This window comes from Ovis canadensis, chromosome X (assembly GCF_042477335.2).
Source record: "Ovis canadensis isolate MfBH-ARS-UI-01 breed Bighorn chromosome X, ARS-UI_OviCan_v2, whole genome shotgun sequence".
In the NCBI taxonomy this organism is placed as follows: domain Eukaryota; kingdom Metazoa; phylum Chordata; class Mammalia; order Artiodactyla; family Bovidae; genus Ovis; species Ovis canadensis.
Window position 1 is genome coordinate 94,373,292 of NC_091727.1, and position 27,680 is coordinate 94,400,971.

Consider the following 27,680-nt stretch of genomic DNA (forward strand, 5'->3'; position numbering starts at 1 on the left):
TTAACATTGTAGAAAGTGAAAGTGAAAGTGAAGTCGTTCAGTCGTGTCCAACTCTCTGCAACACCATGGACTGTAGCCTACCAGGCTCCTCCGTCCATGGGATTTTCCAGGCAAGAATACTGTAGTGGGTTGCCATTTCCTTCTCCAGGATATCCTCCCAACCCAGGGATTGAATCTGGGTCTCCCATTGTAGACAAGAGGCAATTTGTTTTTCTAAAAGATAAGTTTAACACTTCTAACTATATAATAATATAATATCTCAGAATTACATAATTCCTAGCTTGATTACCAAAGATAGAGTTTGGAAGTGAAACAGGTAACCTGAACTGGTATCCAAATTCATCTTTTAAAAGATGAGATGCTATAATCTAGAATGATCTCTGTTTCCTAGGTAAACCATTCAATATCATGGTAATTCAAGTCTATGCCCCAATCAGTAATGCTGAAGAAGCTAAAGTTGAACGGTTCTATGAAGACTTACAAGACCTTTTAGAACTAACACCCCAAAAAGATGTCTTTTTTCATTATAGGGGACTGGAATGCAAATGTAGGAAATCAAGAAACACCTGGAGTAACAGGAAAATTTGGCTTTGGAGTACAGAATGAAGTAGGGCAAAGGCTAATAGAGTTTTGCCAAGAGAACTCACTGGTAATAACAAACACCCTCTTCACAACACAAGAGAAGACTCTACACATGGCCATCACCAGATGGTCAACATCAAAATCAGATTGATTATATTCTTTGCAGCCAAAGATGGAGAAGCTCTATACAGTCAGCAAAAAAAAAAAAAAAGACTGAGAGCTGATTGTGGCTCAGATCATGAACTCCTTATTGCCAAATTCAGACATAAATTAAAGAAAGTAGGGAAAACCACTAGACCATTCAGATATGACCCAAATCAAATCCCTTACAATTATACAGTGGAAGTGAGAAATACATTTAAGGGACTAGATCTGATAGACAGAGTGCTTGATGAACTATGGATAGAGGTTCATGACATTGTACAGGAGACAGGGAGAAACACCATCCCCAAGAAAGAGAAATACAAAAAAGGAAAATGGCTGTCTGAGGAGGCCTTACAAATAGCTGTGAAAAGAAGAGATGCAAAAAAGCAAAGGAGAAAAGGAAAGATATATCTATTTGAATGCAGAGTTCCAAAGAATAGCAAGGAGAAAAAAGAAAGCCTTCCTCAGTGATCAGTGCAAAGAAATAGAGGAAAACAATAAAATGGGAAACTAGAGATCTCTACAAAAAATTAGAGATACCAAGGGAATATTTCATGCAAAAATGGGCTCAATAAAGGACAGAAATGATATGGACCTAACAGAAGTAGAAGATATTAAGAAGAGGTGGCAAGAATACACAGAAGAACTGTACAAAAAAGATCTTAAAGACCCAGGTAATCATGATGGAGTGATCACTCACCTAGAGGCAGGCATCCTGCAATGTGAAGTCCGGTGGGCCTTAGGAAGCACCACTACGAACAAAACTAGAGGACGTGATGGAATTCCAGTTGAGCTGTTTCAAATCCTAGAATTTGATGTTTTGAAAGTGCTGTATTCAATATGTCAGCAAATTTGGAAAACTCAGCAGTGGCCAGAGGACTGGAAAAGGTCAGTTTTCATTCCAATCCCAAAAAAAGGCAATGCCAAAGAATGTTCAAACTACCACACAATTGGACTCCTCTCACGTGCTAGTTAAGTAATGCTCAAAATTCTCCAGGCCAGGCTTCAACAATACATGAACCATGAACTTCCCTATGTTCAAGCTGGTTTTAGAAAAGGCAGAGGAACCAGAGATCAAATTGCCAACATCCAATGGATCATCTAAAAAGCAAGATAATTCCAGCAAAACATCAATTTCTGCTTTATTGACTATGCCAAAGCCTTTGACTGTGTGGATCACAACAAACTGTGGAAAATTCTAAAGAGATGGGAATACAAGACCAACTGACCTGCCTCCTGAGAAATCTGTATGCAGGTCAAGAAACAACAAGTAGAACTAGACATGAAACATGAGACTGATTCCAAACCAGGAAAGGAGTACGTCAATGTTGTATATTATTATCCTCCTTATTTAACTTATATGCAGAGTACATCATGAGAAATGCTGGACTGGATAAAGCACAAGCTGGAATTAAGATTGTCAGGAAAAAATCAGATATGCAGATGACACCATGCTTATGGCAGAAAGCAAAGAACTAAAGACCCTCTTGATGAAAGTGCAAGAGGAGAGTGAAAAAGTCCAGGTTCGATGCATGATACAGGATGCTCAGGGCTAGTGCACTTGGATGACCCAGAGGGATAGTATAGGGACGGAGGTGGGAGAGGGTTTCAGGTTGGGGAACACTTGTACACCTGTGGCAGATTCATGTCAATGTATAGCAAAAACAATACAATATTGTAAAGTAATTAGCCTCCAATTAAAATAAATGAATTTATATTTAAAAAATAAAACTCAACATTCAGAAAACTAAGATCATGTCATCTGGTCCCATTATTTCATGGGAAATAGATGTCACTGCAGATGGTGACTGCAGCCATGAAATTAAAAGACACTTACTCCTTGGAAGAAATGTTATGAGCAACCTAGATAGCATATTCAAAAGCGGAGACATTACTTTGCCGACTAAGGTCCATCTAGTCAAGGCTATGATTTTTCCAGTGGTCATGTATGTCTGTGAGAGTTGGACTGAGAAGAAGGCTGAGCACTGAAGAATTGATGCTTTTGAACTGTGGTGTTGGAGAAGACTCTTGAGAGTCCCTTGGACTGCAAGGAGATCCAACCAGTCCATTCTGAAGGAGATCAGCCCTGGGATTTCTTTGGAAGGAATGATGTTAAGGCTGAAACTCCAGTACTTTGGCCACCTCATGCGAAGAGTTGACTCATTGGAAAAAACTCTGATGCTGGGATGGATTGGGGGCAGGAGGACAAGGGGACGACTGAGGATGAGATGGCTGGATGGCATCACTGACTTGATGGATATGAGTCTGAGTGAACTCTGGGAGTTGGTGATGGACAGGGAGGCCTGATGTGCTGCAATTTATGGGGTCACAAAGAGTCGGACATGACTGAGCGACTGAACTGAAATGAACTGAACTGAAAGAGGGAAACAATAGAAAGAGTGACAGAGTTTATTATTCTGGACTCCAAAATCACTGCAGATGGTGACTGCAGCCATGAAATTAAAATATGCTTACTCTTTGGAAGAAAAGTTATGACCAACCTAGACAGCATGTTAAAAAGCAGAGACATTACTTTACCAACAAATGTCCATCTAGTCAAGGCTATGGTTTTTCCAGTAGTCATGTATGGATGTGAGAGTTGGACTATGAAGTAAGCTGAGCACCAAAGAATTGATGCTTTTGAACTGTCGTGTTGAGAAGACTCTTGAGAGTCCCTTAGACTGCAAGGAGATCCACCAGTCCATGCTAAAGGAGATCAGTCCTGAGTGTTCATTGGAAGGACAGATGTTGAAGCTGAAACTCCAATATTTTGGCCACCTGATGCAAAGAGCTGACTCATTTGAAAAGTCCCTGTTGTTGGGAACGATTGAAGGCAGGAGGGGAAGGGGACAACAGAGAATGAGATGGTTGGATGGCACCATTGATTCAATGGACATGAATTTGAGTAAACTTCGGGAGTTGGTGATGGACAGGGAGGCCTGGTATGCTGCAGTCTATTGGGTAGCAAAGAGTTGGACATGACTGAGCAATTGAACTGAACTGAAGTATGCATCTTTGAATGCAGCAGTAGATTTCTCTCTTAATCAAGCTCTCTAAAAATTGGCTCCTGAGGAGGATTTCTACTTGGTAGTATGACCATAGAAAGCAGTCATGATCTCTGCACCTTAAAAATAATATCAACATTTAGTATGCAAGGTGATTTGATAAATTATTTACATGGATTAACTTATTAATAATCAAAATTATGAGTTGCTAATTAATAATAAGTTACTCTATGTGTCATATTCAGATTACTTTCTAACCTACTTAATTTGATCTTCATTAGAATCCTGAGATAGGTTAAGTTTTCCCTCCTTGTTTTAAGGATAAGGAAACTGAAGCTTAGTAAGGCTAAGTAATTTGTATAAAGGGACATATATATGATTGGTATACTGGAAGCTCCAACTTCGACAGTCAAAATTCAGAACATGTACACTTAAAACTTATAAAGTGCTGCATCCATCTTTAGGTGGGGAAGATCCCCTGGAGGAGGAAATGGCAACTCACTCAGTGATCTTGCCTGGAGAATTTCACAGACAGTGTAGGCTAGTAGGCTACAGTCCATGGTGTCACAAACATGGACATGTTGGACATGACTAAGTGACTAAATAATAATATAGTGAACAAGGCTCAATATGGCATGATTCAAGAATTCCTCTAAGTCTAGAACACAGGTTCTCAAACTTGGCTGTGCACTGGAATCCCCCAGGCCACATCACATATAATCCATCACGTCACATCTCAATCCAATGAGAAACTCTAGGTGTGACCAGGACAGCAGTTATTTTTTTTATAGCTTTCCCACATGATTCCAATGTGCCACCAAGTTTAAAAATTCACTCTAGAAAGAAATTTACAAAATACCAGTGGAAAAGGGCATGGTTAAGGCAAGCTAAGCACACAAATTAGGAACTAGATATTAATAACACTAATGTTATTGTACAGAAGTTCTAATTGTTAATGAGGGAAAGTGTTTCTTTTTTGCTTATCTCAGTATTTCAGTAAATATATATTCCTCTGATGAAGAAACTGCATATTATATTGTGATATTTTTCCATAGTGTTTTATGAATGAAAATAATTACAACTTTAAAAAAATTGAGAAAGAAGGATTATGAACATTGTTAATTATTCAGTACCTCCCTCATGTCTTTAATATTCTATTTATTTTCCACTTGGCAGTTAGTACATGAAACTGCATTATTGTTCTCTTTTATGTTTGACTTCCTTTAAAAAATATAAATACCACTAAATAAAAAACAGATTTTTTCTTCTTTGGTTTACATATTGGTGTGCTGTTATTTATTACACATCTATGATACACTTATTATTATTTTTTTAAAAAAATACTCTATTTCTGAACAGTTTAGCGAAAATTTGAAATGGTTATCTAAATCATTCAAGGGAAAAAAAAAAGAAATTTTAACCAAAATTAACTATTCAACTTAGGTTGACTACAACTTGAATTCTGGAAATAAAGCCCCTCATACTTCTCATTAATATATCTAGAGACAGTCTGTGAATGCCTATGGCAAGTATATCCTTTATGGTTTTTACTCAAATAGATGCATATTGATGGAGATCAGAAATGAAAATGTTAACTGTTTTGTTTGATTACATAACATTGTGATAAGTAAGTTTGAAGGAATTAAAGGGACAACATTCCTGAGTTTATCTGTGAAACTCTGGACTTAAACAGTGTCATTTCAGGACCCAGGTGACAAAATGACATGGCAAGGGCAAATCTTCCCAGCTGTGTAGAGAATCAAGCACCACTCAGACTTCTTGCGAACCCTGAGATAAAACAATCTTGGTATAAGTGACATCTCTAGAAAGACACTATGATCCTGGAAGTACTGAGTTTCTTGAGATGATGTCCTAAAATAGTAGCCACTGGCTAAGAGGCGTAAGAACGAAAGGAAGAACACTGCAGATAAGTTGTGAACATATGCATGATATTTCTTTGTAGTTCACATGAACAATGGACTTTCCTTTCTTTCTTTGGGGGATTCCTCCCCTTGATGTCAGTAGAGGATTGAGCTCTTGTAAATTAAGCATTAAATTTTAATAAGAAAAGAAAGCCAGTGTGACCTCATTTTATACTCACAGCCTAGTGAAGCTTAGATATACAAATTGCAGACATAAAACAAATCTGGTGAATGTACATGGAGAAACTGTGTTGACTGAAACCTCTCTTCCCCTAATATCTACACCCTAACTTCTAAACAAATGAAGCAATACCTACAAAATACTTTATGGGCATTTCAGAGAATAAAATCTATCCACCACCAACAATATTGTTTATAAGACCCTATTCTAGAAAGATGCTATAGGATGATTCTGAAATTGCCTAGTCTGTAAGAAATTCATGTGAACAAGTTTTGGATTTAGCAGTGTGATTTTAAAAATCTTGCTTTTGATTTAACCAATGGACTCTCAATAAAGTCTTAGTATGCATTGGGCATTGTCCTTGAGGAGCTGCTGATGCCCAAAGATTGAGAGCCATGAGAAAGAAAATCTGTAGTCATCACTGACCAAACACCACTGCCACAACATCAGAATAATACATAAGCACCTCCTACCACCATTACTTAGCAACATGGATCACACGAGGGAGAAAGGCAGACAAAGGGAAGGAAAGTAAACCACAAAGGGCTGAGGGTTTACCTCAAATAATTAAGCCATGAATAGACAGTGGCAAGATTATATAACTTGAGTTTGGCTTTCAAATTACTGAATTATACTGAATATTCTAGGAACAAATAGCTCTGTCCATTTGCTCAATGCAGATGTGGAAGTTTGAAAGCCAAAATGAGTTGCATTATTTGTGTATGTAAGTTACATGCCCTGGTTTGTGATTATTCAATTTATTTCCAGCCAAATTGCTTCTAAAAAAAAAACAGTTATCTGACCTATTTAATCAATTTATTTCTAACAGGGTGTGTCTAAATTAGTAGATTATTCACATGGAATGCACACAAGTAGAATACTACTCAACTGTTATATTACCCTGAAAATCCAGGCATCACAATGAAGTGGAGATGTTGGTCACAGGGGACAAACTTGCAACTAGAAGATGCATAAGTTCTGGAGATCTAACATACAGCACTGTGATCATAGTCAACAATACTGTGTTACATGATTCAAAACTACTGAGACTAGATGTTAATGTTCTCACCACAAAAATGAAGTTATAACTATGTGATGTGACAGGTATTAACTAATGCTGTGGTGGTAATCACATGGCAATATAAAAATGTATGAAATCAATACATTGTATACCTTAAATTTACACAATGTTATCAGCCAATTATATAGCAATTTTTAAACAATAGAATAGAGGCAGGAGTTTCTGTAGCTACTCAGGTTTTGACTCCACTCACCTCAGAAGCTCTGGGGTTTCACCCAGGCTGATCTAATTTCTACACCTCCATATAAAAGGCTAATGAGGGATGTTTGCATAGCCATGTATTGTGGACCAGCATTACATTAAGCACCAAAAATTTATTGTTGAACCTGAATGGTTCAACTCATCCACCCTGGATCCTCAGGCTACAGAGGATCATCCAAGCTCACATCAGATCATGGCTAAAAGCATGAAGAAATATTCCTTTAGTATGCTGACATAACTGAAAAGGCCTTGTGTAAGTGATATCCTTCCCAGGGGCCTGAGACAGTAAAAAACCCGCCTGCCAATGCAAGAGACATAAAAGATGCAGGTTCGATTCCTACATCAGGAAGATCCTCTGGAGGAAGGTATGACAATCCACTCCAGTATTCTTGCCTAGGAAATTCCATGGACAGAGGAGCCTGGCAGGCTACAGTCTGTAGGGTCACAAAGAGTTGGACACAATTGAAGCAACTTAGCATGCAAGATGGAGAAAGCAGTGGCACCCTACTCCAGTACTCTTGCCTGGAAAATCCCATGGATGGAGAGGCCTGGTAGGCTGCAGACCATGGGGTCGCTAAGAGTCAGAATGACTGAGCAACTTCATTTTTACTTTTCACTTTCATGCATTGGAGAAGGAAATGGTAACCCACTCCAGTGCTCTTGCCTGCAGAATCCCAGAAGCCCAGTGGTGGGCTGCCCTCTATGGGGTCACACAGAGTCAGACACAACTGAAGTGACTTAGCAGCAGCAGCAGCAGCATGCAAAAGATATTTCAAGAAACAACCAATGGAAACACACAGATCGATTTCAGATTCCTGCAGAATCATGGGTTGTTGGTCAAAGGTCACATTATCAGCAGAAAACTTACCCAGCACAGTTCTGTAAAATTACATCAATGGTGATAAAGGGGTAGGGACAGTAGTGTTTGGTAATGCTGAGTCGCAATTAGTCTCCAGTGGTTCAGCCTATAGACACTACACCATACATCAGTTCTTTGCAATGTGCATGAAAGTCTGCTGCAGTCATGTGACACGCAGATTGTAACTCAGTCCATCTGAGGTGGGGCTGAGGCTCTGCATTTCCAACAAGCTCCCCTAACACACTGAAAGCCAGTGGTCTTCAGGTCAGGCTACACTTGACATAACAAGCTCATAGACCTCATCAACAGATGTTTAAACAGGAAAAAAAATATAGCTGACTTACCTGGATCCAAGTCATACATGTAGGTGGCGATAGAAGCTTCCAGCTGAGATGCATGACCTTACCAGAAAAGTAATCATTCAGAGAGGAAAAACACCAAGGCAGCAATGAGTTTCAGAGCATGAGGGAGATAGAACTGGAGTTGAGGGGTCTGGAAACTTGTATAGAAAACAAGAGAGGGGAAGAGTGCGTATCAGTCATAGCAACAATATTGTTCGACTGAATAAATAATCCGTGTTTGAAAAGCAAAGAAGGTAGTCTGGTGGACTTGAAGTCTGGCCCTGGAATGTCTGACCAAGGATGCTAGACTCACTGGCCCAGAAAAGGCAAACTGCAAAGTCTTAACAACAAGCTATGGAATGAAATGAGCACAGGCAAACAAAAAACGCGAGTGAGCACAGGGTCACACATGTCCAGAAGACAACCAGATGGATTCCCAGATGTGTTCATCTTTAGCTTCCAGAAGGATCCAAGCAGGGGAAATCCAAGTGTCCTAGTCCCAGAGGAAACAGCATGTCCAGCAAGGAATCCAGGAAGGGATGAGGAATCTATCTATGGGAGCTGGAAAACTCATCATGGGCTCAGCTTTGCTACCCACATCAAATTTGTTGTAAAGTTACACTGCCCTACTGAACCAATGAAAGGCCTGCATTCCTCCCTATGTGTGTGATGCAGAATAAATAGGCATGAATTAAGTTTTCCAGCTGTGAGTTGGACTATAAAGAAAACTGAGCTTCAAAGAATTGATGCTTTTGAACTGTGGTGTTGGAAAAGACTCTTGAGAGTCCCTTGGAGTGCAAAGAAATCAAATCAGCCAAGCCTAAAGGAATCAGTCCTGAATATTCATTGGAAGGACTGATGCTGAAGCTGAAACTCCATGCTCTGCCACCTGATGTGAAAACCTGACTCACTGAAGAGACCCTGATGCTAGGAAAGATTGAAGGTGGGAGGAGAAGGGAAGGACAGAGGATGAGATGGTTAGATGGCATCACTGACTCAATGGACATGAGTTTGAGTAAGCTCCAGGAGTGGGTGATGGACAGGGAAGTCCAGTGTGCTGCAGTCCATGGGGTCATAAAGAGTCGGACATGACTGAGCGACTGAACTGAACTGAGCTGAGACAACTGGCGAGCAGCGCACTGCATGAGGCCCGCTGGTAAAGGCCTGAGTCTCCAAGTGAGGTCCCAGATCAGCAGTACCAGCATCACCTGGCATCCTGTTAGGCCCTGTAAATTCTCAGCCTTACCTTCTCCAAACCTACCAATCAGAAGCTGTGGGGAGACACCTGCAGCCTGTGCTTCTAAAAGTCCTCCAGGTGATCCTGATGCAGGCTCACTGCAGTAGAGTCTATTGGCAGTATGGTGGAGAGACAAGGCCAGCTGTGGCAAAGGACAGTCATTATCAGTGGCCTTGATAATGGTGCTTTTAAAGAGCTTCTGCTGCTGCTGCTAAGTCACTTCAGTCACGTCCGACTCTGTGCCACCCCATAGACGGCAGCCCATCAGGCTCCCCCGTCCCTGGGATTCTCCAGGCAAGAACACTGGAGTGGGATACCATTTCCTTCTCCAACACATGAAAGTGAAAAGTGAAAGTGAAGTCTCAGTCGTGTCTGACTCTTCGGGACCCCATAGACTGCAGCCTACAAGGCTCCTCCATCCATGGGATTTTCCAGGCAAGAGTACTGGAGTGGGGTGCCATTGCCTTCTCCATTTTAAAGAGCTAGTGAAGAACAAAACCTATTTATAGAGAGAAGAAAACCCAGTAGAGGTGATGTAAAATAGTAATAAATAAAAAATGCTCAGTGATCAACAAAGTGGGCAATTATATTCCATGGTAGAGTTTTTATCAATGTTGAGGAATCATGTATAGGACAATGTTGTTTAATGTTGATAATGAGAAACACCATGAGTGCCAAGTGGGGTCAAGTCAGAATATATGTTTGAAAATCATCTCAAGATGTACAATGTTTTGAAGAGACTCACCAAAAATGAGTGACATTTTGGGCCCGTGCTTGTGAAGAGATCTCAGAAGGAAAAAACAAACTTTAGAAACACAACCATGGCAGTCTAATGGGATCTGTTTGACAAGAACATTAAGAAAGAATTTTGCTTTTTAACTATGAAAACAAGTGTAAGACACAAACCCCCCCACAACACATAGTGGCATTAATTACAGGCCACCTTGCTTTATGGTGCTTCACAGACACTGTGTTTTTTTAACAAATTGAACATTTGTGGCACCCCTACATCGAGCAACTCTATTGGCACCATTTTCTAACAGCATTTGCTAACTTTGTGTCTCTGGGTCACGTTTTGGGAATTCTGACATTACCTCAAGTTTTTCATTTTGATGACATGTTTCATGGTTATCAATGGTCTTTGATGTGACTATCGCAAAAAGATTGCAACTCACTGACAGCCTGCTGTTGGTGAGCATTTTTCAGCAATAAAGTAAATATTAACTCAAAAAAAAGAAGATAAAAGCAATATGTAGAGGCTAAGTATGAATCCAACTATGACATTCTTGAAAAAGCAAAATTATGAGGCCAGGAAAGGATCAGTGGTTGCCAAGGGTTATGGGGTAGGAAGGGATAAGTAGGCAAAGAATACAGGATTTTGAAGACAGCATATGATACTGTAATGAAGGCTATATGTCATTATACATTTCTCCAAAACCCTAGAATGCACAAGAATGAACCCTAATGTAAACAGTGAACTTTGAATGACTGTGGTGTGTCTGTAGGCTCATTGATTGTAACAAATGTACCACTCCAGGGGGATGTTGAGAGACATTATGCATGTGTCATGGCAGGAGGTATATGGAGAATCTTTATATCTTCCTCTCAATTTAATATAAAACTATTCTAGAAAAGAGTCTTTGGATGTGATGTTACCCCAGAGAGGCTATATTTCAGCCCATAAAAGCAATATATTTCTTAGTCTATATTAAATTTTAATCTTGTGAATTTGTGTAATACTCATAACACAAGATTGCAAATCATCCTATAATTAATTTGGATTTAAAACTACCAGTTCCAAATGATGGGCCCCACCAGACTGCTAAGAGCAAAAAGACATATAAATTTGAACTGTGTTTTTACCTAACAAGGGGCAGGAGAGTCTCCCAAAGAAACAGAAAAACAAACAATGACAAAAATGCACACTGATGACAGATGACATCCCAGGAAAAGATTGTGCTAACCAGTGTTACATATATAGCAATTTCAAATGCATTTCCCATCAGAGATCAATCCAGAGCAGGTCAGGTTATACTTTCCTATCAATGATTGACAGTGTAAAGTTATTTAAATCACTGTATATCTTTATTAGGTGAGTGCATTTTTTAAGTGAGAAGAAAATGAGGTCTGTAGAGTCACCTGTAACAATTTGTAATGCATGGAATTATGAGCCACATAAACTCAATATGAATATTTATTTTGTAAACATCTGCCTGAATACAAAATACATGGCTTAAGCAAACTCAATATGAAAGCTATTGCAATTAAAACCAAAAGCATTTAAGAACATTGTCTTGAAAGCAACAGATTTTATTTGCACAGTTGATAGGGTTAAAAAATAGCATATGATAAGTGACAAAAAAACAACAAAATAAATAGCTTGTTGACATTAGAAAATATTAATGCTATTAGAACTTTATACCACATTCTCACCTGCATAGTACTTCAACCAGCACTTAGGACAAAATATATTTAATTGAGAAAAAATATTAAAGAAAAAGACTGGGGATTTATTTCAAAGAGCAAATTATCAGGCCCCTTTTGACGTTAACTCCATTCCAAAATTGTTTTTTAATTTATAAAACAATTTTTTCCATTCAAGAATTTCTATTTCTCCAGGCCATTATAAATCTAAAATATTTAATCTTATGACTTATTACATATTTTAAGAAAAGTTAAAAATAAAAATTATTAAAAAGAAAAGGAATAAAATATCCCTTCACAGCACTATTTGTCAACACAAAATAAGATATGTAGTTAGCATGGCTTCCAGTGCCCAGTGAAATTACTCAGACATGTCCGACTTTTTGCGACCCCGTGGACTGTAGCCCATCAGGCTCCTCCGTCCATGGGATTCTCCAGGCAAGAATACTGGAGTGCTTGCCATTTACTCTTCCATGGGATCTTCATGATGCAGGGATCAAACCCACATCTCGTGTCTCTTACATTGCAGGTGGATTCTTTATTTGCTGAGCCATCAGGGAAGCCCCATTTTAAAATTTAGCAAATTCTCAGTCACTACAGATATTCAAAAAGTGCCTGTGCAAATGCTCCTTCAGGCCATTGCAGAAGAGCACCATGCAGACTCCCACTTAATCTGACAAACTAAAAAAGTATTATCGTTATTATTATTATTATATATTTTTGGAAACTCTGAATTGTATACATTCTCAAACAAATTTCTTATTGATTAGCCCTTGGAAAGCATGTATCATGTCACATTAAACATATGCTGAATAAATGATGATTAAATTTGTAGACCACCTACTGTATCATAGCATAATGTTTACTCTTTCAAGAGTATTTTTACTATGTTTTAGGTAGCATAAGCTAATCAGAGATGAATTAGTGCCACCAAACTGCATTATTTCAACAAAAATTGATGCCAACTCCTTATTTTCAATAATCTCTAACTACAGAAACCTGAACTGCACTAAGTAATAAGAATTCTAAAAGGACAAAGAAACTCAGATTGAATATTATTTCTCCAACCTGCATCTGTAATAATGCATGCACGCACATGTCTGTGCACACACACACATGCACATATCTGTAGAAGGGTATACTATGTAACAGATATGAAAAATCTTATAACAAGTAGAAAGAGTACTAGATCCTATTAAGTATGCCCTTGCTTTACGATAATGATTTCTGGTAGTCTTAGAGGAAAATCTGAGTCTTCAAAAGGAAAATGTATCCAATACACAGGGTTGTCCTGTGAAGATTATTTACAAGACATGTTCTCATCATTTTTTTCTGGTAGAGTTACTGATAATCCAGCATGTATTTTGTTTCCTTCAGTAAGATTTCTGAATATCTGAACCAGGAGGACATCTGTAGAAAGCAATGAATGAGGCTGCTTGACATTCACTGTCATTCTTCCAGCGTCAAGAGACATAAACACTAGATAGAATGAAAATAATTTTATAGCTAGAATCCTGGTAAGCAAAGTAAACATGCTCACTGTAATTTTCTTGCTGCAATATTTACACCCAGTAAGAAGAAAAAAAAAAGATTATTAGTGAGTCTGAAGAGAGAAGTAGGATGATCATAACCTTGGTGCCAATACCTATGCTCTATAAGTACTGTGCATCTCTTACAAAAGGGTTTCTAGGAGTCTCTCCAAGCATATATTCTTTAAATAATCAAAAGAGTCTGCAGAGATAGTTTCAAATAAAAGTGGCATGTTCTGGGCATTCCACTAAGCAAGAACTTGGAATATCTTTGGTTTTTTTTTAATTATTTTTTTTAATTTAAAAATGGTGAAATAAGCTTTCTTATATGAAGTCCAAATGAGAAACTAACCCCCAAAGCACAAGGCCTATTTTCAGCTTCATCAGCTATAGAACAGAAGTTAAACTCCCATTATGAATAGGGGCTATGGAACTAATTCACCATGCAGACCATTGAAAACTGCCTCTGGTGTTAGGAAGTAGCCTTTGGTGTTAGGAAATAGCCTTTGAGTCACATATGACTGCAATGCTTTATTTCTCAATGCAATCTAATTTGATATTATAACAAAGCATCTGCACATAAAAAAAAAAAAAATTCTCTAAGGGCATAGCTGCTCCAGTGTTTTTTAAAAATGAACCAGCTGGTAGAAAAGATAGGTGAGGAGAGGCTTAACAGCTTCCCTTCAGAAGCTGTGAATTTCTTTGAGGTAATATAAGATCAATTAAATGAAAAGACTTTTTTTCCTGCCTGTTATGTGTCACTCTTAATTTTTATAAAATAATTTATCTACAATAATAAGCCCACTGAAACTGTACATTTCAATGTTTTGTCAACTGTAGACACCTATTAAATGATAGCATTATCAAAGTATAGAAAATTTCCTTCACCCCAGAAAGTTCCCTCATGCCCCATTGAATTCAATCTCCACCATCTCCAACCCTGGGCAAGCACAAATCTGCTTTACTGTGCTATAGCCTGGTTTTGTCTCTTCTAGAATGTCACACAAATGTGATGATAAAGTATGTATTCTTTTGTGTCTGGCTTCTTTCACACAGCATTTTTTGGAGATTCATCAATGTAGCTGTACATATCAGTATTGTGTTTCTATTTTTTGGATATTAACCCCTTATCAGTCATATCATTTCCAAATATTTTCTCCCATTCAGTATGCTGTCTTTTTGTTTTGTCAATTTTCTTATGCTGTGCAGAAGATTTTAAGCTTAATTAGGTCTTGTTCATTTAGTTTTGCTCACGTCTTTTGCCTTAGGAAGACAGATCCAAAAAGATATTGTTACAAATTTATGTCAAAGAGTTTTCTATGTTCTCTTCTCGCAGTTTTATGTCTTTAATCCATTTTATTTTGTATGGTGTGAGAAAGTGTTCTAATTTCATTCTTATGGGCATCCTTGTCTTGTTCCTGAGTTTAGATGAATGTCTTTCAGCTTAATGGCAACCCACTCCAGTGTTCTTGCCTGGAGAATCACAGGGAGGGGGGAGCCTGGAGGGCTGCTCTCTATGGGATCGCACAGAATAGGACACGACTGAAGCAGCTTAGCAGCAGCAGCAGCATAATGTTATCTATGAGTTTTTCCAAAAATGACCATTGTTATGTTGAGATATATTCTCTGTATAACAACTTTGATGAGAATTTTTATCATGAATTGATGTAAGTGAGGTGTTACTATTATTGTATTATTATCAATTTCTTCCTTTATATCTGTAAATATTTGCTTTACATATTTAGGTGCTTCTATTTTGGGTGCATATATGTTAATGAGTATAATATCTTCTTTCTGTATTGATTCCTATATTATTACATCTCAATCTTCATTGTCTTCTGTTAGAAACTTTGTTTTAAAGTCTGTTTTCTCTGATATCAGTATGGCGACCCCCATATTCTTTGTTATTTCACTTGTTTGAAATATCCTTTTCTATTCCCTCACTTTCTTTCTGTATGTGCCTCAGCTCTGAAGTGAGTCTCTTATAAGCAACATATATACAGGCCTTATGTTGGCATATATTCAGCCACTCTATGTACTTTGATTGGAGCATTTAGCCCATTGACATTTAACGAGTCTCTTCAATAAATGGTGTTGGGAAAACTGGACACCTACACGTAAATACTGAAATTAGAACATTCTTTAACACCACCTACAAAAAATAAATTTTTAATTGTTAAAGACCTAAATGTGAGACAAGATACTATAAAACTCTTCAAGGGATAAAATAGGCAGAACACTCTGACATAAATTGCCGCAATACCTTTTTTGATCTCTCTCCTAGAGTAGTGGAAATAAAAACAAAAATGAACAAATGGGAACTAATTAAATTCAAACACTTTTGCACAGCGAAGGAAATCATAAACAAAATGAAAAGAAAACCCACAGAATGGGAGAGAATACTAGCAAATGATGTAACCAACAAGGGATTAGCCTATGAAATTTACAAACAGCTCATGCAGCTTAGTATCATAAAAACAAATAACTCAGTTAAAAAATGGGCAGGAGATCTAAACAGACATTTCTCCAAAAAAACATACAGATTGCCAAGAAGCACGTGAAAAGATGTCCAACATTACTAATTAGAGAAATGCAAATCAGAACTACCATGAGGTATCATCTCACACTAGTCAAAATGACTATCATAAAAAAATTCACAAACAACAATTGTATAAGGGTACTTGAGTCTCTTTCAGTTATGGTTTTCTCAGGGTATATGCCCAGTAGTGAGACTGTCAGGTCATATGGTAGTTTTGCTGCTGCTAAGTCACTTCCAGTGTCCGACTCTGTGCGACCCCATAGACAGCAGCCCACCAGGCTCCCCCGTCCCTGGGATTCTCCAGGCAAGAATACTGGAGTGGGTTGCCATTGCCTTCTCCATATGATAGTTCTAGTCCTAGGTTTTTTGGAACCTCCATACAGTTTTCCATAGTGGTCGTATCAATTTACATTCCCACCAACAGTGTAGGAAGGTTCCCTTTTCACCACATCCTCTCCAGCATTTATAGTTTGTAGATTCTCACTTCTTTCTATAGCCTTTTCCTTTCCACTTAAGGAATTTAACATTTCTTTTAGGATTGATTTATTATTGATGAATGCTTTTAGCTTCTGTTTGCCTGATAAATTATTTTTTCTCTTTCAATTCTATATGGACTGGTTAGATTTTCATTAGTTGCAGGTTCTTTCCCTGTCAGCACTTTGAATTTACCATGCCACTCCCTCTGACCTGCAAAATTTCTGCAGAAAAATCAGCTGATAGCCTTATGGGTTTTCCCTTGTTTATGATTCTTTGCTCATCTCTTGCTGCCTTTGGAATTCTCTCTTTAACTTTTGCCATGTTAATTATGATTTGTATTTATGTGGGTCTGTTTGGGTTTATGTTGTCTGGGACCCTCTCTCCTTTAACTTTCATATCTGTTTCCTGCTATAGGTTTGGGAAGTTTCTAGTCATTATTTTGTCAGATACATTTTCAACCCTTTTCTCTCTTCTGCTTCTGTGACCCCTAAAATGCAAATGCTTGATGTTGTCTCTGAGGTCCCTTGAACTATTCTCATTTTTAAAAGTTTGTGTTTTTTGCTCTTATTTGGGTGATTTTAATTATTCTATCTTTCATATTACTTATGTGTTCTTCTGTATCACCTAGTCTGCTATTAATTCCTTCTATTGTGTTTTCATTTCCATTATTTTTTTCATTTCTGACAGTTAAAAAAAAAAATATGTTCTAGTTCCTTGTTAAAATTTCCACTGCATTCATCTAGTCTTTTCCCTAATTCAGTTAACATTACTAATGTTTTGAATTGTTTATCTGGTAAATTGCTTATTTCTGTTTTATTACTTTTTCCCCAGGGGTTTTCATCTTGTTCTTTCAATTGACATAAGCTCCTCCTTCTCCTCATTTATCTTAACTTTCTCTATGAAATTACGAGAAACAGTAGTCTACTGCATCTTGAAAGGGTGTCCTTGTGCGGGCGCATCACTATACAGTCCGTACTTATCCAGTGGCTTTGGTGGGAGAGCTGGATTTGATATGAATACAAGTCGCATCTTTCTTCAGGGTTTGCTGCCAGCTTTCACCTTGGTAGAAGGTTGAGCTGGATATGGAGGGGAGGGGCTAGAACCAACTGGGCTCCAGTGCTCCCCTTCTGTTCAGTGGCTGTCACTGCCTTACTGGGGAGTAGGGGCAAGTCCCACGTTACTGGACAGAAACCCCGAGTTTAAGTCCAAGCTGACTCTCTTCCCTTAGAGTGTGTGCTCCTCCCTCCCAGCACCAGAACTCTTGTCCTAGAATGGAACAGTGCTGAAGCAAATGGTGCTGTTGTAAGTACTTGGCATGTGTTCGGTTACAGGTTGCCAACACAATGTTTTTTTAAAATCCACCTTTTCTCTAGTGTTTTAAGATGCCATATTAATCATATATATTGTCTTTGCATGTGTGTTTGGGTCACCTTCTGGCAATTTTATTCCATCACACTATTTTTTATATCAGCACTATTCTGTTTTATTAAATGGCACTTTACAATATGTTTTAACGTCTAATAGGGTTAATCCATTCCAGTAGTTTTCCTTTCTATGTGTTATCCTAGTTCAACTTGCATAACTGTTTTCTATAAAATTTGATTATGACTTGTCTTTAGTATCAACTCACAAACTCTGCTGTTCTCAGACACTAAGTTGTGTCTGACTCTTTGCAACCCTATGGACTTGCCAGCCTAGCTCACCAGGCACCTCTGTCCATGGATTTATCTTGGCAAGAAGACTGGAGTAGGATGCTATTTGTTCCTCCAGAGGATCTTCCTGACCCAGGGATCAAATCTGTGTCTCCTACATTGGCAGGTGGATACTTTACTAATAGCACTACCTGGTAAGCCCTACCAAGCTCTATGTAAGTATATATAAGTCTTTTATTAGGATCACATTACATTTATAAACAAGCAGAGCTAACAGACATCTTTATGATGTCTATTCCTTATATGAAAGAACAGGGCATATATTTCAATGTGTCTAGGTCTACTTGTTTCTTTCAAGAGTGTTTTACCATTTTCTTCATATAAGTTTTACACTTCTCAGATTCGTTTTATTCTTAAGAAAGTACTTTTCTTCTGATGCTATTGTAAGTGGTGTTTTTTTCTATTATTATTTCTCCTAACCAGCAGTTGTATTTATATATGAAAGCTAATAATTTCTGTACATTAATTTTACATCCTGCTATCTTACTGAATGCTTTTATTGTTTCAATTAGTTTTATCACTGACTCCTTAGAGATTTTTAGATATACCATTATAGCATTTTATTTTATTTTTTAGCTTCACTTCTTTACCCATTATTATGCCTCAAGTTGATTTTTTTCTCCCTTGTCTAGTTTCATTGACTAATACCTTTGGTACAATGTTAAATAGTGATGAAGATTCTCAACAGACACCACACCAAAGAAGAAATACAGATACAAACAGGCATAAGAAAAGATGTTCCACATCATATGTCTCAGGCAAATGCAAATTAAAACACTGAGATGCTACTGAACACCTATTTAGAATGGTCAAAATCCAAAACACTGGTAACACCAAACATTGATAAGGATGTAGAGCAAAAGAATTATCATTCACTGCTGGTAGCAATGAAACATGGTACAGCCTCTTTGGAAGACAGCTTGGTAGTTTCTTACAAAATGAACGTACTCTTGCCACATGATCCAGCAATCATGGTCCCTGGTATTTACCTGAATGGGTTAAATCCACACAAAAATCTGCACACAGTGTTTACAGCAGTTTCATTCATAATTGCCAAAACATGGAGGCAAACAAGACATCCTTTATTAGGTGACTGGATAAATAAAATGTGGCAAATCCATACAATGGAATATTATTCAATGTTAAAAAGAAATCAGCTATCAAGCCATTAAAAGACATGGAGTAAATGCAAATTACTGAGTAAAAGATGACAATGTGAAAAGGCTACAAGCTGCATAATTCCATCTATTACATTTTTGAAAAGCCAAAACTATAGAGACAATTTAAAGACCAGTGGTTTCCAGGGTTTAGGGGGAAGGGAGGATGAGTAAGCAGAGTACTGGGGATTTTTAGGCAATGAAATTATTTCATATGATACCATGATGATGGGTACATGTCATTATACATTTGTCTAAATCCATAGGATGTACAATACCAAGAGTGAGCGGGAGGCAAAAGGCCTGGACCAGATGAACTCCTGAAGGTGTATCCTGCTCCCCAACTCTGATGGGCCAATCTTGGGGTCATGCAACCTAAACCCCAAATCACAAGACACACTGGGAATCTTTAGGTGGTTCATGAAGGCTGCAGATCTAATCCTTCTCCCAGCTTCTGATGTGGAGCCTGTGGCCAATCTATGACTGCTAAACTTTGTCATAGCATAGAAGATTCTACCCTCTTTTCTTCTGACTCATATCACCAGTCCTTTTTCCTTTAGTTTTCCTAGTGATCACTCTCAAGAAGTACTTATGTTAAAAAAAAAAAAAAAAAAAAAAAAACAACAACAAAAAAACACCTTCATGTGTAAAGCTGGTTTTGTTTTCTAAAACCCTGGTAACTGAAGGACAGAGTGAATGAATGTAAAATCGTTGGTCACAGTTTTTTTCATTGAGATTTTTGCAAATGTTTCTACATTGTTGCCTTACTTACTATGTTTTTGGAAGCCAGATGTCAGTTTAACTATTTTGTTTGTATAATGCATTTAAATTTATCCTGCTTAGTGTTTGCTTAGTTTTTTGAGTTTGTAAATTGATATTTTTAAACAAATGAGGGAATCATTATTTACTTAATTTTTATAACCTCTGTCTCTCCTTGTTTTCATTCTGGGACTCAAATTACATATGTTTGTGATTTGATGTTTTCCCACAGGTCACTGCAGTTGTGTTTATTTCTTTCAGTCATGAATTGCTCTGTATTCTGCAAATTGTAGAGGTTCTACTTTTTACTTTCAAGTAATTGACCCTCTGTTTTCCTATGTGTAGTTTTCTATTAAGCTCACTCAGTAAACTAATTTCTGATGACTTACGTTTGAGTATTTTTTACTTACTTCTTATAGTTTTAGTTTTGTCATTAGTATTTCCTTTCTCTTCACATGTAATGCTAGTATTTTAACAACTTGGACATATATCTATATTAATTTGATTTAAAGCCTTTATATTCTAATTCTGCCATCTCAGGCATCTTAATATTGACTTGTAACTACCTTTTTCTTTACTACTTTCCTATTTCCTCACATGTGGAATAAATTTGAGTTATTAACTTGGTATTGTGGTTGATATATTGTAGAAAATGTTGATTCTGTTTTCTTTATTTTTTGAAGAATATTCTTGTTTATTTTAAGAGATCAGTTCAGTTCAGTCACTCAGTCATGTCCTACTCTTTGTGACCCCCAATTGGAGCACGCCAGGCCTCCCTGTCCATCACCAACTCCCGGAGCTCACCCAAACTCACGTCCATCCAGTCGGTGAGGCCATCCAGCCATCTCATCCTCTGTTGTCCCCTTTTCCTCCTGCCCCCAATTCCTCCCAGCATCAAAGTCTTTTCCAATGAGTCAACCCTTTGCATGAGGTGGCCAAAGTACTGGAGTTTCAGCTTTAGGATCATTCCTTCCAAAGAACACCCAGGACTGATCTCCTTTAGAATGGACTGGTTGGATCTTCTTGCAGTCCAAGGGACTCTCAAGAGTCTTCTCCAACACCACAATTCAAAAGCATCAATTCTTCGGTGCTCAGCTTTCTTCACAGTCCAACTCTCACATCCATACATGACTAGTGGAAAAACCATAGCAGTCGAAATTCTGCCCCCTCTCCCCTATAGTGGAAAGTACCTAAAATCTCTGATTACTTATCTCAGACTTCCATTTGTTACTGTGTAGTCTCCTTCACACAGATGCAGTTCAGGTATTGGAGAGACTGGAGTAAAGCTTATATGAAGATCTGTGGCGACCTCCCCTGTGATTTCCCCACTAGTTTTGTTGCTACTTAAACAGCCCGTCCAAGGTAAGGAGCAGCTGCTGTGTTTTGCTGGAGCAGCCGTGAAGAGATACCCCACACCCAAGGTAAAAGAAACCCAAGTAAGATGGTAGGTGTTGCAAGAGGGCATCAGAGGCCAGACACACTGAAACCATACTCACAGAAAACTAGTCAATCTAATCACACTAGGACCACAGCCTTTCCTAACTCAATGAGACCAAGCCATGCCCACGGGACAACCCAAGACGGGTGGGTCATGGTGGAGAGGTCTGACTGAATGTGGTCCACTGGAGAAGGGAATGGCAAGCCACTTCAGTATTCTTGCCTTGAGAACCCCATGAACAGTATGAAAAGGCAAAATGATAGGATGCCGAAAGAGGAACTTCCAGGTCGGTAGGTGCCCAATATGCTACTGGAGATCAGTGGAGAAATAACTCCAGAAAGAATGAAGGGATGGAGCCAAAGCAAAAAATATACCCAGCTGTGGATGTAACTGGTGATGGAAGCAAGATCCGATGCTGTAAAGAGCAATATTGCATAGGAACCTGGAATATCAGGTCCATGAATCAAGGCAAATTGGAAGTGGTCAAACAAGAGATGGCAAGGGTGAATGTCGACATTCTAGGAATCAGCGAACTTAAATGGACTGGAATGGGTGAATTTAACTCAGATGACCATTATATCTACTACTGCGGGCAGGAATCCCTCAGAAGAAATGGAGTAGCCATCATGGTAAACAAAAGAGTCCGAAATGCAATCTCAAAAATGACAGAATGATCTCTGTTCGTTTCCAAGGCAAACCATTCAGTATCAGAGTAATCCAAGTCTATGCCCCAACCAATAATGCTGAAGAAGCTGAAGTTGAACAGGTCTAAGAAGACCTACAAGACCTTCTAGAACTAACACCCAAAAAAGATGTCCTTTTCATTATAGGGGACTGGAATGCAAAAGTAGGAAGTCAAGAAACACCTGGAGTAACAGGCAAATTTGGCCTTGGAATGCAGAATGAAGTAGGACAAAGACTAATAAAGTTTTGCCAAGCAAATGCACTGGTCATAGCACACACCCTCTCTTCCAACAACACAAGAGAAGACTCTACACATGGACATCACCAGATGGTCAACACCAAAATCAGACTGATTATATTCTTCGCAGCCAAAGATGTATAAGCTCTATACAGTCAACAAAAACAAGACCAGGAGCTAACTGTGGCTCAGATCATGAACTACTGATTACCAAATTCAGACTCAAATTGAAGAAGTAGGGAAAACCACTAGACCATTCAGGTATGACCTAAATCAAATCCCTTATGATTATACAGTAGAAGTGAGAAATAGATTTAAGGGCCTAGATCTGACAGATAGAGTGCCTGATGAACTATGGAATAAGGTTCATGACATTGTACAGGAGACAGTGATCAAGACCATTCCCATGGAAAACAAATGCAAAAAACCAAAATGGCTGTCTGGGGAGGCTTTACAAATAGCTGTGAAAAGAAGAGAGGCGAAAAGCAAGTGAGAAAAGGAAAGATATAAGCATCTGAATGCAGAGTTCCAAAGAATAGCAAGAAGAGATAAGAAAGCCTTCTTCAATGATCAATGCAAAGAAATAGAGGAAAACAACAGATTGTGAAAGACTAGAGATCTCCTCAAGAAAATTAGAGATACCAAAGGAACATTTCATGCAATGATGGGCTCGATAAAGGACAGAAATGGTCTGGACCTAGCAGAAGCAGAAGATATTAAGAAGAGGTGGCAAGAATACATGGAAGAACTGTACAAAAGATCTTCATGACCTAGATAATCATGATGATGTGATCACTAATCTAGACCAGACATCTTGGAATGTGAAGTCAAGTGGGCTTAGAAAGCATCACTATGAAGAAAGCTAGTGGAGGTGATGGAATTCCAGTTGAGCTGTTTGAAATCCTGAAAGATGATCCTGTGAAAGTGCTACACTCAATATGCCAGCAAATTTGGAAAACTCAGCAGTGGCCACAGGCCTAGAAAACATCAGTTTTCATTCCAATCCCAAAGAAAGGCAATGCCAAAGAATGGTCAAACTACCACACAGTTGCACTCATCTCACATGCTAGTAAAGTAATGTTCAAAATTCTCCAAGCCAGGTTTCAGCAATATGTGAACCATGAAGTCCCTGATGTTCAAGCTGGTTTTCAAAAAGGCAGAGGAACCAGAGATCAAATTGCCAACATCCACTGGATCATGGAAAAAGCAAGAGAGTTCCAGAAAAACATCTATTTCTGCTTTATTGACTATGCCAAAGCCTTTAACTGTGCAGATCACAATAAACTGTGGAAAATTCTGAAAGAGATGGGAATACCAGACCACCTAACCTGCCTCTTGAGAAATCTGTACATAGGTCAGGAAGCAACAGTTAGAACTGGACATGGAATAACAGACTGGTTCCAAATAGGAAAAGGAGTACGTCAAGGCTGTATATTGTTCACCCTGCTTATTTAACTTCTATGCAGAGTACATCATGAGAAACGCTGAACTGGAAGAAGCACAAGCTGAAATCAAGATTGCCGGAAGAAATATCAATAACCTCAGATATGCAGATGACACCACCCTTATGGCAGAAAGTGAAGAGGAACTAAAAAGCCTCTTGATGAAAGTGAAAGAGGAGAGTGAAAAAGTTGGCTTAAAGCTCAACATTCAGAAAATGAAGATCATGGCATCCGGTCCCATCACTTCATGGGAAATAGATGGGGAAACAGTGGAAACAGTGTCAGACTTTATTTTTGGGGGCTCCAAAATCACTGCAGATGGTGATTGCAGCCATGAAATTAAAAGACACTTACTCCTTGGAAGAAAAGTTATGACCAACCTAGATGGTATATTCAAAATCAGAGACATTACTTTGCCAACTAAGGTCCATCTAGTCAAGGCTATGGTTTTTCCTGTGGTCATGTATGGTTGTGAGATTTGGACTGTGAAGAAGGCTGAGCGCCGAAGAATTGATGCTTTTGAACTGTGGTGTTGGAAAAGACTCTTGTGAGTCCCTTGGACTGCAAGGAGATACAAACAGTCCATTCTGAAGGAGATCAACCCTGGGATTTATTTGGAAGGTATGATGCTAAAGCTGAAACTCCAGTACTTTGGCCACCTCATGTGAAGTGTTGACTCATTGGAAAAGACTCTGATGCTGGGAGGGATTGGGGAAGGAGGAAAAGGGGACGACCGAGGATGAGATGGCTGGATGGCATCACGGACTCAATAAACGTGAGTCTAAGAGAACTCTGGGAGATGGTGATGGACAGGGAGGCCAGGCATGCTGTGATTCATGGGGTCCCAAAGAGTCGGACACGACTGAACGACTGAACTGAACTGAACTGAACTGAACTGAACAGCCCTAACCTCTGTCCTCTGAGCAGACCAATATCACTGCACCTTTCTGCTTGACATTTGGCCCTCCTATCCAGCAAAGACTGGGATTTGCTTTTAGACTAAAAGCCATGGGAATGTGAATTTTGCTTCCTTTATTTCCTTCCATCAAACATTGAACCCTCTCCATTTTCTTCCTGCTCTCCTTGGCTTTCCTGGGGCTTGTGTGGTTAGCAGAATAGTTCCCCTAAAATGCCCACGTTCTATTTACTGGAACCTGAAATATAGGAAAGGCAATATAAGGATACATATGGATTTAAAGTTACTGATCAGCTGAGATTATTGAGATGGGAAGATTTTCCTGATAGGCCCAGTGTATGTACAAAAATCCTTTTAAGTTGAAGAAGAAGGGAAAGGAATCATAACCAGAGGGATAGCATCTTTAGAAATACTTAAGCAGATACTACTGGCTTTGATGATACAACAAAGTCACAAGTCAAAAATGTGGCCAACTTCTAGCAGCTGAAAAAGTAAGGAAATTGATTCCCCCAAGAGCCTGGAAGGAACACAGCCCCCCAAAGAACTTGCTTTTATCCCAGTGAGTTTTAGTTCATACTTTTGACTTCTAAATGTATAAGAAAAACATTTGCTAATACTTTAAACACTGTTTTACATTGTTTATAATTATTGACTCTTTAAGAATTAGTGCCATAAAAGCAACTCTGCCAGAAGCATATACTTGAGGTTTTAAACGTATTATTTCATGTAAATATTTATGAATTCTTATTTTCAAAGAATCTCTAATATTATTCAAAATCATATAATTCATGAAATATTAGCAGAGGTTCTATCTTCTCTCCTTTTATACACTAGCTTACTGAAGAAAGTGAATTCTATGCTTGTACACTGTTGAAAATGCCATGAGACTTCTAGTCAGAAGTTCCACTGTCTTTTAACTCTTAGTTCACCCTTCTTTATAATCAGAAACTAATCCTTTCAATTTGTTGTGAGCACACAAGATAACTGAATGTGAGTGTTTTTCAAAGAACTGCAGAGATGTAAGGCATAATTGATAAATGTGTGTCCCATGAGTTAGATAACAAAGCATACAAAATGTTGAGTGTGAATAAATTTTAAAAAATAGAATTAATTTTAACTGAAACAAAGACATCATGGATATTTCATAGTGTAAAATATGGTTTTTCACTTTTCAATTTTAAATCCCAAGCAAAGGCCAAGGATGTCTAACTAGACAGCAAATAGGAATATTTACCAATCCTAAAATATCAATTCTGCTAACCTGGGAACAACACTATAATTTCTTGAACAATGAAGTGAAAGTGAAAGTCACTCAATTGTGTTGGACTCTGCGACCCCATGGACCATACAGTCCATGGAATTCTCCTGGCCAGAATACTGGAATGAGTAGCCTTTCCCTTACCCAGGGGATCTTCCCAACCCAGGTATTGAACCCAGGTCTCCCACATTGCAGGAGGATCCTTTACCAGCTAAGCCACAAGGGAATCCCAGGAATACTGGAGGGGGTAGCCTATCCCTTCTCCAGTGGATCTTCCCGACCCAGGAATCAAACCAGGGTCTCCTGCATTGCAGGCAGATTCTTTACCAGATAAGATACCTGGGAAGCCCTTTGGAACCACAGAGCTACATAAATCACTTACGTCTCTCTGCTCACCTAACTTTCCCCTTAAGTTTTCCATATCTTTATATGCATTTTATCATTCTTGACTTGACTTATACTCATGGCCAACATCACTGCCAAATGTTTCTAACTAGATCACTGGAACACATGTTCCTTATTAAGAAAATTACCTTTTACATTATACTACACTGATCTACACTAGTATGTATATACACTAGTAAATATATCATATATCTAGCTGTGTATATATATATATGTGTATGTATATGCAGAAAAATGTTGAATTAGATATAGATGTACATATATTCTATATATATACATTTACTTATACATCTGTAAATGTATACTATAATATTCTGTAGAGATAGTCTATAATATGTATGTATATACAATATATAATTTGTATATATATTATATACATATATATTATGTACATATATTTTATACATATACTATATATACTAGAAGAGAAGTGAGGGCAAAGGAGAAGAGGAAAGATATACCCAACTGAAGGCAGAGAGCCAGAGAATAGCAAGGAGAGATAAGAAAGCCTTAAGTGAACAATGCAAAGAAATAGAGTAAATCAATAGAATGGGAAAGGCTAGTAATCTCTTCAAGAAAATTGGAGATACAAAGGGACATTTCATGCAAAGATACACACAATAAAGAACATTAATTGCAGGGACTTAAAGGTAGCAGAAGAGATTAAGAAGAGGTGGCAAGAATACTCAGAAGAACTTCACAAAAAAGGTCGTAATGACCTATATTACCATGATGGTGTGGTGACTCACCTAGAGGCAGACATCCTGGAGTGTGAAGTCAAGATGGCCTTCGGAAGCATTACTACAAACAAAGCTAGTGGAGGTGATGGAATTCTGGCTGAGGTATTTTAAATCCTAAAAGATGATGCTGTGAATGTGCTGCACTCAGTATTCCAGCAAATTTGGAAAACTCAGCAGTGGCCACAGGACTGGAAAAAGTAACTTTTTATTCCAATCTCAAACAAGGGCAATGCCAAAGATTGCTCAAACTACTGGAAAACTTCACTCATTTCACATGCCAGCAAGTAATGCTTAAAATCCTTCAAGCTAGGCTTCAACAGTACGTGGACCAAGAACTTCCAGATGTACAAGCTGGATTTATAAAAGGCAAAGGAACCAGAGACCAAATTGCCAACATCCGTTGGATCAT

At 38.3% G+C, this 27,680-nt stretch overlaps 2 pseudogenes; one reads left to right on the forward strand and one right to left on the reverse strand.

Moving 5' to 3' along the window:
* LOC138930813 (craniofacial development protein 2-like) overlaps positions 1 to 10,752 on the reverse strand; it is a 28,696-nt pseudogene extending 17,944 nt beyond the window's left edge.
* A 78-nt stretch (positions 10,753 to 10,830) lies between these two features.
* LOC138930814 (craniofacial development protein 2-like) overlaps positions 10,831 to 27,680 on the forward strand; it is a 45,816-nt pseudogene continuing 28,966 nt past the window's right edge.